The following is a 13,609-nucleotide window of genomic DNA, read 5'->3' on the forward strand; positions in this document are numbered from 1 at the left end:
TTTTTTGTTTGGTTCGCAGATTTAGGGATCTCAGTCGACATCTAGGGATAAATAAGGTTCGAGTTGGGGATAAACCGTTCCGCCCATCTGGCAACACTGCTGAGTACAGTGGAAGCACACCCCTGCTCTACACGATGTAAACTTAATCTGAATTCCAATATTCCATATATCCATTAACAAGCTGTTGCTTTTCCCCTTTGGCAAATTTTTTTCTGCTCTTCAACCAGTTTTCAACTGCCACCCGGCAAATATTTTTAAATTAATTTTACATTAAAATTTGGTATAATAGTGTGGATTTTAACGAAGATATGCTTTAAACGTTTTAACTCCGCTAATTATTATGGCGGCGCCTAAACTTGAGCTTTTAAATGAAAACGTCTTTTTGAGCTTATGTGATCCCGAAAAATAATGGATCTAAACATCCCAATTTATATTTCTTCGCATGTTCAGAAGTTGAAAATTTAATAAGTTAAATAAACTCATTAAATAAACGTAAAAGAAGAGAGCAAATACTTGTATTAGTTGCATTATTATCCCTAAATGAAATTAGTTTATGTAAGTAAATTCAACTTTAATTACCTTTAAAATGGAGCGTGTGCCCTTATATATAAACACTCGATGGATTCGGAATCGTAGAATCTGGCACATTTATGAACCGAAACATCGTTATTGAAATACTTATGATAGTTAAAGCATGTACAATAAGCACAGGTGACAGCATCACATAGCTTTGAGCGGCATCGAAGAAATGCGCACGCATCTGTGTCCAACTTGAGTATATTTGTGGCGCTTCCGGGTACTGTCAAACCCAGGCTGAGTCGACTCCCATGGGCGCGTTTAACCACTTATAGCGACACTAGCGCAATCTACACAGAGGTGGAGAACTAAAGCGTATCCATGTGTTCCTGAACGTAAACTTTTATATTATTTGAATGTGTTGCATGAATTAAAATTAGAGAAAATAAACGAATTAATTCAAAATTATACAAATTTAAGACAAAAATGTGTAAATACTGTTTCCTGTATCTTTTTCGTGATAAATTTGTACAATTTTGCAATAATTCTCCAATAAATGAAGAATTACATAAGACATGAAATGTAACCTTTTTTCAACATTTTATTTACTCGAATTATAATAGAGAAGTAAAATCAGTGACATCCTGGCACAGCACAAATATTTCATTTTCTTTAACTTTGTTTATTTTTCAATGTCCTGATTTCACTTCATACGGCGAAACACAACTTTTTTTAACTTAGCAAAATTTGAAGTTTGTTGACTAAAACATAACCTCAACGAACATTAGAATGGCGGCACCAAAATATTTTAAGAAAATATTACCCCCACTTATGCTCGTACAGTAGAGCCATCTACGAGGAGGTGGGTAACTACAAAAGTATATGTGATCACATATGCCCACGGGAGTCAACCCAGCCTAGTCAAACCTCTGCCTAGCCTGTTTTTTTTATTCTTATCTGGTGTTGATGCCCTGTGTCGCGCAATCAAAGAAAATATATTGCTGTAAGTGAAATAAATAAGTTTTTATGCTCTTGTACAAGATAAATATTGGAATAGAATGGACAAGGTACGAAAATATTTTTGCAGTGCTCTAATAACGAAGTTAGTGAAATGGGCAAAATGTTAAATATATTACGCCTTTGTATTTTAGAACAGAACTTTGTTTCTTCGAAGCCTGAAACCAAGATTTATGTATATACATTGCATTTTGTAGTTTAGGTTGCTGTAAGCTGACGTTTCCTATACGAATTTGAAATTTCACCTTTAAAGAAATATTTACATAGTACAAGAGCATAAAAACTTATTAATTTCACTTACAGAAATATATTTTCTTTGATTGCGTGACACAGGGCATCAACACCGGATAAGAATAAAAAAACACTATGACTGACAAAACGACTTTTCTGTAAGCACTTGACAATTTTTGAAATACTAGGTTCAGGGCTGTGTATTTCATCTCTTATTTTTACATTATATTAGAAAAATGAAATTCATGATTATAATTGTCAATTGTAATTATAAAAACTTAGTCTCGGGCAGCTGCCTGCCTGCCTGCTCGGGGCAGGCAGAGGTGTGACAGTACCCTCACGTGTTCCTTCGTTCTGATATTGAAATACTAAAATGGCTGGGAATGTTTGATCAGCCTGTCAAGATCGTTAGGGTCGGTGAGGATCGTTTTAGTGAACACACAGAAATTCCAAAAAGTATTGAATTAATAATTGTGGAAAGTGACCGTGCACTGTAGAATAGGGCTATCTGTAGCTTCAGGGCAGAAGCTCGCACATTTCGACGGGTAGTTTACTTTCTACAATGCGTCTTCTCTGACAATTGAAAATGTTTTGTACACAAGTTTCATCGTAACGGTTTTTAATAAAAAGACCACATTACTGTAGTGTTATTGCTTTAAACAACAATACAATAAAAAATAAACGATGTTCGTTTATTGAAAAACCAGTAGCGAACCCGTCAACGTAGTACAATAATTGCGAATACAATTGTTTTATTAGAAACAATTTGAAGGGCGCCTATATAACCTCACTAACCTGATATGATAATTAACAAGAAGAAAAAAAACTTTTTTACAATAAGTTGCCACAATCTCAAATAATGTAACTTCTAAATGTGCATTTAATGTGAATTAAATGGTAAAATTACCAGTAGTCGGAAAGGGAAAATCACTGTCAGCGAAGATGGCTTACGATAAGCACTTCTGTGATTTTTATACATTTGTATTGGCTATTTTTTATTTCAAAAATATATATTTGTACCAAAAATAAATTATCTATTATTATTACCGTCTTCAACTAGTAATTATTCAAGTAATTAACATTTTTTAAACTTTTTAGATTTGAATTTCGCGGCCTTCAAGCTTAGTGCCTTCCCTGATACTGTAAGAGCGCTGAAACTCGTTTACGAAAAATCATATTGCGCTCTTAGGGTGGCGTCCCATGTTTCCTGAATTGCTTGTGAAAACTTTAAAACTTTTCATTGAATTTTTCAGTTGAAAGTTTCAAAAAGTATAAATTTCGGAAACGGCGCATTGCTAAATTTGACACATCAAACTCGTATTTACGTTATCAACCAATTAAATTTGCCATAAATCAACAAAGTTGCTAGAAATGAATCAAATAAAAAATATTAATTGCACGATTCATGCAAAACAGGTCTTCTTGAAAAGGTACCCTTATGGCACCTTGCGTTCTCTTTAATACTCTCTGGGATAAGGTAGACGGCGAGGGTTTCATACTTTCGAAAGCACAAGTATAGCTTCTCGTTTGAATCTATCGGATTCTCTCTGTCTTCCTTATACGATAGAAAGAGAGATCCGTTCGAGCAGCTCATGTTCCACTGCTCTTCAGGGTTGGTAACGTATAATACTCTACGTATTATACATGGTTTTTTACATCACTTGTGATAGTTTAATTCACAATATTCAAGGATCTAGAATTATGGATAATATTTCAGAGTAAATCTCGTAGCAAATAGCAATATTTAAAAATTCTATAAATTTTAATAAATGTTAAAGAAAACTGCTTTAGCGCAATCCTGCATTATTACATATATAATATTATGCAACTTGAACCATAATAATTGTTATCGAAAGAATCAAACGATACTTTGTGAAAATGTCCTGTCCTTTCTTCCGCTCGAAAAACTAATTCTTCTATGGAATTCCACTATGATGTTGGGTATTTTTTCCCAGGCCAGACATAATTATTATTTTCAATTATTATAACGCATTTTACAGAATTCTTAACAATTATTTTATATTTGAAAAATTAGTTTATGTACTTGTTAATACTGACGACACTGGTTTTGCATCTAGAAAACGTAAATTACAGTAGTTTTCAACGGGTTTCTACTGTTTTCGACGTATATTTCGCCACAAACGTACCATACGTAGAAAATGCTCGAGTTACGCGTAACCAGGGCTGCGAAGTGACGCGCCACTCGAGGTTTTCTACGTAAATTACTTAAATGAAGTAATTGACGTAGAAAACTGGTAAATTACATGACAACGATGGCGGTTATCTGTTTTGAACCTTTGAATTTCCTAGCACGTGACATAACCTCCTTCAAACTTTACTTAATTTGAGTATTGTAGGCTATTCTATTATATGTATTGAAATACTTAAATTATATAACAGCCTACATTTGAATGAATTATTTATAAATTAGTACACGTTCGAATAACTTTTAAGATTATAATGAATTAATCACGTGTAGATGTATGTACTTCTTGTAAAAAAAAATTATTTTGTATCACGAATTTAATACCAATAAAAAGGCATCTTTATAAATATATTAAATTCAGTTGCTTTTCCGTGAATTACATTTTTTCATTTTTAGAAAATTATACTGTTCAAGTTTAGATGTTTGACTTTAATGTGAGAATTTAAATTTGAATATAATTTCAATTTCGTTTCCCCCCACACAATAATCGTAATTACTCAATTAATTTAGAAAAATGAAAGTTTAATTTGTCATACAATTACTCTTTAATCATAATATATTTCTAGATCGTATCACTTTACTTTTACACCACCAATTATTGATTAGTGTTATTAGCATTACTGTAATCATCGTTGATAAATGTTTACTGATATTTGTTTCTCAGGAAACTTTGCCTATTCATCTTGCCTTAATTTGTGAATATTTAAATAATAATTGCAGAATGACCGGCAAGTTCACGTCCACAAAGCACAACCAAAGCTTACATAATTGTGTCAGATCAGTCAAATTACGGCTATCGAAATATTGTCAAGTTCCACATCGACTACATTACGTATAATAAATTATTATTAAATTAATAAATTACGTAAATTACGTACCCAACTCTACGCGTAACTGACCAAACCTGCTGCTGTTGGCCCAATGATTCAATGTATGCAAGAAGTATATGGTAAAACAGGGACCTACTACTCCACAGAGCGCTATAAGTGAGCTTAGGGCTCACTAGGAAGCGCTCGTAAACTTACATATTAGCCCGCCAAATTTGAAATTGTCATTAGGCAAAGTAAATTTTTTATAAGAAAATGATAAAAAATTTGTTAAAAAATAAAACGTGGACTTCAGCTTAATAAAAAATTAAACTGCAAAGTCAGTAAGAATTATTGAAGAGGATCAAAAAAATTTGTTGGAGAAGTAAGTTTTTACCGACAATAAAAAATTAAACTTACCTAACGTTGCTCAAAACTTACCTCTCTAAAACTCTTAATTTTTCCTCTTAAACAATCGTATCCAAAAGTTTCAAATTATGTTTCAGTTGGTTTCACTCAAATTTTAGAATTTTTGTTCAAAGAACTTAGCTGAAACTGAAGGTTACCATTTGTGAGGAACAAAGATCTTTCAGATTGTCATTTCTCGATTAAATCGAAATTTTTGTCACTGCTAGGTCCTAAAATAAAAATAAATTATATTAAATCATAAATTAAAATTTTTTCCAAAATATGTGATTAAAAATATTGTATTTATTTTGACATTTGTATACTTGTAGCATAAATATAATCCCTGACAAATATACCTAGACAACTTCCCAGTTTTTTCACATTCATACTAACCTAAAATCAATGCACTCGGAGAATGAGATTGACATCTGGCAGGGTGACAGGTCCAATGATAAATGAGGTCAACTAAACTGGATCCACCCTCATTTGGACTGAGTGACAAAATATGTCGATTATAACATCTGAAAAAAGTGAAAAGAAAGTTTGAAATCGGGGAATATATTCGGTTCTCTTTTTTTATTTAAAAATTCAAAATACTTTTCTTGTTGGTTAAAAAAAGATAGCGAATTTTTTGCTCTATTTAGAATGTTTTGAAAATTTTCAGAAAACATTTTTTTTGTTTCAGTCATATGCAGACACTTTAGAAAAAGTTCAATGTGTTGAATCACAAATGTCTTTAGCTGCAATCAAAAACGTATGTTATCATTTTATTTTTGAATATTTTTGTGTTTTGAAACTGGTTAAGAGATGCGTAAAAAATTGGTAAAAGTCCATTTCTAGGTCCTAAAAATCTAATGAAAATGGCCTTTATAAGAACCCTTTGCGTTTTACATTTCACGAGAAAATAATTTGTTGATTAAGTGTAGCGTGCTTTTCTAGACGTGTAACGAAGAAGGTCATACGTTGAAAATTTATGAATAATTTATAAAGTTATGAACATTTTTTAATTAACAGGGCCCATCGGAGAAGGATTGATAAAGTTATAAATGATGTTTGTAATTTGAATTTCGATTGTTTCTTTAACTTTTACATTCGGAATATTCCAATTTTGTAATAAGCATCTTCAGTAGTTTGCTTTTTTGTAATTTGAAATTTCTGACATTTTCAATTTTCGAAACTTTTCAATTTGGTAAATTATATTTTCGGGATCTTTCTTAATCAGAAATATGTTTTTCTCCCTTAATAGTGATACGAGAAAATTTTAGCTAAAACTCATCCTCCTTTTCTGCAGTTTATAAATACATTTTTCAGATTTTCTTTATGACGGAAAATGTGAAAAATTATTGTATATAAGAATTTCTTAATACAATTGTAAACATTTCTGTGTAAATCCGAAAAGTCGTTATCTTAGAATGCAAACTATCCTTCAGGAGATTCAGCAAGTGCATTTTTCAAAAAATTGTTTTTGCAAAAAGTTTCATTGTTTAAAGAAAAAATCTAACCCTCCCTAACGGGTCATTTTCAGAATTTAAATTCCAAGTCAAATTTTTTTGAATAATTTAAACCACATGAATTATTTCACAAAAGCGAAATCTGTCCCGAGTATTTTTTATAACATAAAAATGCAATTAAACTCCACTATTTAAAAAAAGAGTACTTTTAATTAATTAATTAATTTCTCGTAAATTGTTAGTTGAAAAGGGTTCTAGTAGAGATCATTTCAAGGGAATTTTTATGTCCTAGAAATCGAGATTAATGATTTTTTATACATCTCTTAACCGGAAGAATTAATACAAACAAACTTGTTAAAAAATCGTTTTAATTAATAGATATCGTTTCAAGATATGTTTTTTGACTCGATAAAAATTTTGTGAAGCCTATTAAAAAAAAATTCCTTAAGAGGGCTTCTTATCGTCACTTTCCCAGGGCACTCAGTCAGTGGAGGAAAATTGCGCGCGCAAGTGGTGATTTTTTAGTGCCACCCTTTCTTATTCGCCCTACAGTTAAGATTTCCTCTTAGCCATTCTCAAAGAAAAACATGATGACAAATGACACTCGATTGATCGATCACCTTGTTTAGTTTGATACAAATTGGCATTTATTTTTCCAACAACAAAAAAGAACACTAACTGCGAATGCTAGCCATTGTTGAAATTTTAAATTTTACATTATTATCTTTCTTAGGGTGAATAAATATGATAAAAAATATTAATTCTACATGAGAAATTAAGTAAAAAAAACATTTTTGTTAAATCTAATGATATTAATATTATCGCCCAATTGTTATAAAAATAATTTACATGTAACCGGAAATCTAAAAAAACTACGAAACAATTTATATTTTTGAAGATCAGAATTTTTAGCAAAATTAATTTTATTTCAGACCCTCAAAACTAAAAATAAAATTTGCCGCCCTTTTGCAATTTTTTTAGATTGCAAAGTTGCCAAAAGAAAAAGAATTGAAAGTGAAAACAAACTTATTCTGTAATAAAAAAAAACAAATTTTTAAAAAAATATTTGAATCCTCAACTAAAATTGATAACATTTCAACTACGCATTACATTTTTATTAAAAAATTAGATTTTCTACCAAATGAAATGAATTTCTAAAACAAAAATTGTAATGTTTAAAAAAACCATTTTTCAGACAAGAAAGGAAAAATTTGCATGATAATTGTGAAATGTAAATACCACAAACATTAAATTTTAATTAATAAATAGAAAAGTTTACTTTTAAACAATTAGTGTAATTTTCGAACGGAAAAGATTTTATTTTTATATAAAAAATGGTAAATTCATCTAGAAAAGAAAAATTTTCAACAAAATAGTTGCCTTTACCATACAAAAATTAATTTTCTACCAAGAGAGATCAATTTTCAAACCAAAAAGACGATTTTTCCGACAAAGAGATGAAATTTCAACTAAAATAGATCAATTCTCAACAAAAGGGTTGCATTATCAAACAATAAATGTAATTGCTGATATTTCAAACTAATAGTTGATTTTTCAAATAGCAAAAATACATTTTTAGTAAAAAATTACATTGTTAAATTTTTAGTTAACAACGGTGCTTTTTAAGATGAGAACACATTTTTAACGAGGTTGTTGGATTTTTAATCAAAAAAATAAATTTTCAAGTGAAATCTTGAAGCTTCAACCAAAAAAATATTAATTTTAAAGAAAATGCATGTATTTTTAAGAAAGCAGTTCATTCACCAACAAAAAAAATATAGTTTTAACCAAAAAACAAATAGTAAAATTTTCAATTAAAAAAATAAAAGAATTTTTAACCAAAAATATATAAGTTCCTAATAAAAAATGTGACAGTTTGTTTTTAAACTAATAACGATTTTAATTTTTTATGAAAAACAGTTGAATACATCTAGACAATTTTTTCCAATCTAATGGTTACATTTTTAACAAAAGAGAATAATTTTCAACTAAAATAATAAATCTTCAACCAAAAATAGAATTAATTTTTTAAGTTAATACAAGAATTTCCAATTAAGTAATTAATTTTTTAACTAAATACAAGAATTTCCAATTAAGTAATTAATTTTTAAACAAAAGAATACATCGTTTGAACCAAAAATTAAATAGTTAAATTTTCAGTTAAAAAAATGTTGACCTAAAAAAAGAAAAATGAATATCGACAAATGTAGCAGGTCATTTGCGAATTAATAAAGATTTTAATTTCAAATTAAAAACAGTTGAATTCATCTGAAAAGAAACATGTTTCAGCCCATATTAGATTTCGAATTAATAAATTTATGGAAAATTTCAGTTATTTATGGTAATTTTACCGGTCAATATGGTAAGTTATCATAAATTACTAAAAATTCAATTTTAAATATTTTTATAAATTTCCGGAAATTTATGAAATTATTGAAAATTTATAGTAATATTATAAGTAATTTATGGTAACTTACCATAAATTGCTCAGAGTGCAAATTTAAAATGTCTATAAATTTCTAGAAATTTATAAAAATTTTCGGTCATTTCGGTCTATAAATTTTCGGACATTTATGTGGATTTGAGAGGTAAAAATGGCAAATTACCACAAATTACCCAAAATTCAATTTTAAACATTTTTATAAATTTTCGGAAATTGTTGGTTATTTATGGTATTATTAAGGTAATTTATGATAACTTACCATAAATCATCTAAAATTCAATTCTCAAAATTTTTATAAATTTCCGGAAATTTATGAACTTTTTAGTAGTTTATGGTAATATTACGGGTAACTTTCCATAAATTACCGCAAAATCGCGTTATCTGCAGCAAAAATTTCTTTAGAGTTTTCACAATAATTGAGCTGATTATTCTCGTTAAATGCAAGCTCATAGATGTATAATTTTTTTATTCATCTGTGAAGTCACTTTTCACTCCCTAGGGAGTAAAAGTACATTTTACTTCATATAAAGTACTTTTTACTCCCTAGGGATTACAAAGTAAAACTTAAGCCCTGCTTCATAGCCGTCGAAGATGACTAAAATCATGCATCTGTCATAAAAAATATTTAAATTTCTTTTCAAAAACAGGTGAATTCATCCAAAAAACAAAAATGTTCAACAAAATAGTTGAATCCTCAGCCAGATTTCAACCATTTTAAGCGAAAAAATGGAAAAGGGGGAGAATTCCATTACTTATAATTCTCCGCCTCTTTTCAATTTTCTTTTCAAATTTCGTCAAATTGCAGATTTAAGTAGCGAAAAAATGACAAAACATGTGAAAACAGACTTGTTCTCTATAATAAAAAAATCTAAGCCGCCATGCCTGCCCTAAAAAATTGCCGACCGTTTTATATTTTCATTACTTCTTTTTTTAGATTTTACAAGGCAAAAACAAATAAATAAAAATTAAAACAAACTCGTTTTTTAATAATAAATATAATAGTTATCTTCCCGGCCACCCCTAAAAAGCCGCCCTTTTTAAATTTTCATTACTTCGTTTTTTTTTTTTTTTTTGATTGCACATTGATAAAACATAAACAAGCAAATACAAATGAAAACAGACTCGATCTCTAAAATCAAAAGAAATGTGAAACCGCCATGCCACCCCTGAAAAGTGGCCGCCTTTTTTGGACCACCCTACTGTAAATACGTCACTGACCGCCAACCCTCTGGCTCTATAGTCTATATCTGCCACCCTTCCGCCTTTGGCAGAAGCTTTCTCTTCTTCTTCTGGTGTTTCGCGATGCGACGGTGGCGCCTCGGGTGGTGAAAATCCTCAAATCAGGGTTCGAACCAACACAGATCCTCAGTTGTGGGTGCAGTGCGTGCCAGTGCAGCGGGTTCAAAAATTTCATCGGGAAACGAGCTGGATTATTTTGTGCGCGCGCGGGGTTAGGTCAGTGTCTCATCTTAACTGGGATAACCACTTATTTAACTTAATCTGTTTGCAAGTACGTTTCATCCTCTCTTCCTTTCATTCTTTCTTTTCCTTTTCATTCTTTCCTTCTTCCAACTAACTATTTTTAAGTTAACCATCATTTTGAAAATCAGTTTTTCATTCACTTTCACATTTTTTTCAAATTCGTTATGATAATAAATAATCGACTCGTCAGACGGCGCGGCGCAGTGTGACCAAAACCACTTTTTCTGGACAAAAGTCTCTACAAGCCTATTTCCAATGAATTTTTTTTGTAATGACCGTAAAGCTTACAGTTACAAGTTGGTCCAGAAAATTCACTATGACCCAAGACAAATTTGTTATTTAACAATAAAATAAACCTTTTTTTTCTAGCTTTCCAGATTTACTTTTTTGTTAGGATCTTCAAATTGACTAAAGAAGGGCTGTAGTTAGTGTGATAATTATCTAGTAATTGATGCCTCAGTTAAGATCAGCTGCTGCTTGATAATTATTTAAACAATTGTTAAAAATGAATGATAATTTTGACCATTTTTAGAAGAATAGGTTCCATTTTTTGTAGGGAAATCAACTAAAAATGTATTGCGAGTGATTCTGATATGATAATTTTCGAATGGACAAAAACAGTAAATTATTTCAGCAATTTTTATAAACAAATGTATATTTTGGCTCCTTTTGTATGAATAGGCTAATTCTTTGCTTAAATAAACTAGAAATGTCTTAATAATTACACTTTGTCATATGCGTCCAACTAACAAGAACTGTTGATTATTCAAACAATATTTATAAAAAAAATTCACACTTTTTTTCGTGATGAATAACTTTTTTTTCCTGAAAAAGTATTGATTAGTTAAATGACAAAAAAGATTATTAAAAAAATATGAATAATCCATTCCATAAAATATCTTGAGTGTTCCTGAAAAGTTGAGCTGCTTTTCTTCATGTTTTTATTTCGCAAAAATAATTATTAATTATGAAAAATGGTCAATTTGTAAATTTGTTTATAACTATTGTTTAAATAATCAACCATTTTTCTGAATGAGAAAAATATGATACGAAGGAATAATTGACAAGACATTTCTGGTCGATTAAAAAAATTAATATTCATCATGAACAATGGTCAAACTCTGCATTTGTTTATAAAGATTGTTTAAATAATTAACAATTTTTTGTGATTAAATAAATATGACTAGGAGTAATAATTAACAAGAGATTTCTTGTTGATTTCCGCAAAAAATAATATTTATCATGGAAAAATGGTAACACTGTGAATTAGTTTATAAATATCAAGAAGGTCTTCTATTTATTTATAAAAATGGTTTAAATAATTAGCTATCCATGTCCATTGGCAAAGCACGTAAAAAAAATATTAATTGGCAATACATTTTTAGTTTGTTTCGCAAAAAATTAGGCCTATTAGTAGAATAATATTAAAAATGTGAATTTGTTTATAAATTTTGTTTAAATAATTTAACATTGTTGTTAATGTAAAAAAACAGCAATCAGTCATTGTCAAGGCATTTTTGGTCGATTCTACAAACAAAATTAAGTCTCTTTATTGTGACATACGAAAACGGTGTATTTGTTTATCAAAATTGTTAAATAATTGTTGCGAATAAGTAAATCTAAACGCTTAGGAAAAAATATTTTGTTTAATTTGTTGTTAAATAAAAACTCGTTTAAATTAAATTTTAAAAAATTGAGAAACTAAATTAATTTTATTACAAAAATCTAAGAACATAAAATTAAAAAGACGATGATTTAAATGAAATTAAAATCAAATTTAAAATCCTATTTAGGTCCAATAATCAAGTTAATGTTAAAATTCCGGGAAATAAAACCAAGAATCCAACGACCAAATTTGGACAACTACCATAAAATATTCCTACTGCAATTTGGAAAAAGATGAAAATTTTCTTTAAAAAAAATTAAATTTTGGACAAAAATAAAAAGTAGGAAAGAAAAATTCTTTTCTTCTCTTTTTTTAGCGAAATTTTTATCTTTTTTTCATTGCAATAGGAGCATTTTATTGTGGTTGTCCAGATTTTTTCGTTGGATTTTTAGTTTTATTTCAGGAATAAAAAAGATTAATTTTCAACCAAACGAATTTTAAGAAATAAACAATTTTTGTTATCCAAAAAAATTAATTTTTCAACCTAAAATATTAATTTTTAAAATTCATTTTTTTGTTGTTGGAAATTAATTTTTGTTAAGATTGTTCAATTTTCTGTTCACAATTAACCAATTTATAGATTTTAACTTTAAAAATGGAACTGTTTCCATTCAAAAGTAGTTAAAAAAATTTAAATTTTCAATTAACACTTTATAAAATTTTTTAATTTTCCAGTAATTTTAAATTAATATATTTATAATTAAAATAATTTAACTTTGAATTAGAAATATGTTCAGTTCAAAAAAATTAATCATTCAATTTTTAATGGTACGACTGAATATTTCCAACAAATAGAATTCTTAGCAGTGTATAATATTACCGAATTGGAAATTTTCCGAGAATATATAATTCCAGAATAAAACTTTCGTTACAGGAGCATTTTTTAATTAGGAAATTCCGGAATATTTTTTTAATCCAAAAGTCACATATTTAACAAAATAGCTCAAGGTTCAACTAAGATAATGAATCTTTAACAAACAAAAAAAAAATACATTTTTTGACAAAAACATTCAATTTTCAGTCAAGCGGTTGAATTTTTAAGAAAAAAAGATTAATTTTAAACGTATAAAATAAAATTTCAATTTGAAATAAAACACGGTTGAATTAAAACAAAAAAGACCAATTTTTAATAAAAAATTTAAATCCTCAACCGATACTGATTAATGTTTAATGAAACAGTTTAATTTTTCACCAAAAAAATATACATTTTCTAACAAAAACTTAATTTTCAACCTGACAATATAAATATTAAAAAAATTAGTTAAATTTTCCATAAAATAATTAGATTTTTATCAAAATCGCTGAACTTTTAACAAATAAAAATAAAATATGAGAAACAAGTTCAACGTTCGACCAAGTAGTTAAAAACAACTTGGTTGTTTT

General features: G+C 28.6%; 1 long non-coding RNA gene across 3 annotated transcripts in view; it reads right to left on the minus strand.

The window, feature by feature from the left end:
* Positions 1-714, minus strand: part of LOC117172095 — a 49,521-nt gene extending 48,807 nt beyond the window's left edge. For all 3 annotated transcript variants that reach the window (XR_004466962.1, XR_004466961.1, XR_004466960.1), the window contains exon 1: positions 580-714. This is a non-coding gene — a long non-coding RNA (uncharacterized LOC117172095). The remainder of the gene's footprint in view (positions 1-579) is intronic.
* Positions 715-13,609: the final 12,895 nt, after the last annotated feature.

The sequence above is a fragment of the Belonocnema kinseyi genome, chromosome 4 (assembly GCF_010883055.1).
Source record: "Belonocnema kinseyi isolate 2016_QV_RU_SX_M_011 chromosome 4, B_treatae_v1, whole genome shotgun sequence".
Classification (NCBI taxonomy): domain Eukaryota; kingdom Metazoa; phylum Arthropoda; class Insecta; order Hymenoptera; family Cynipidae; genus Belonocnema; species Belonocnema kinseyi.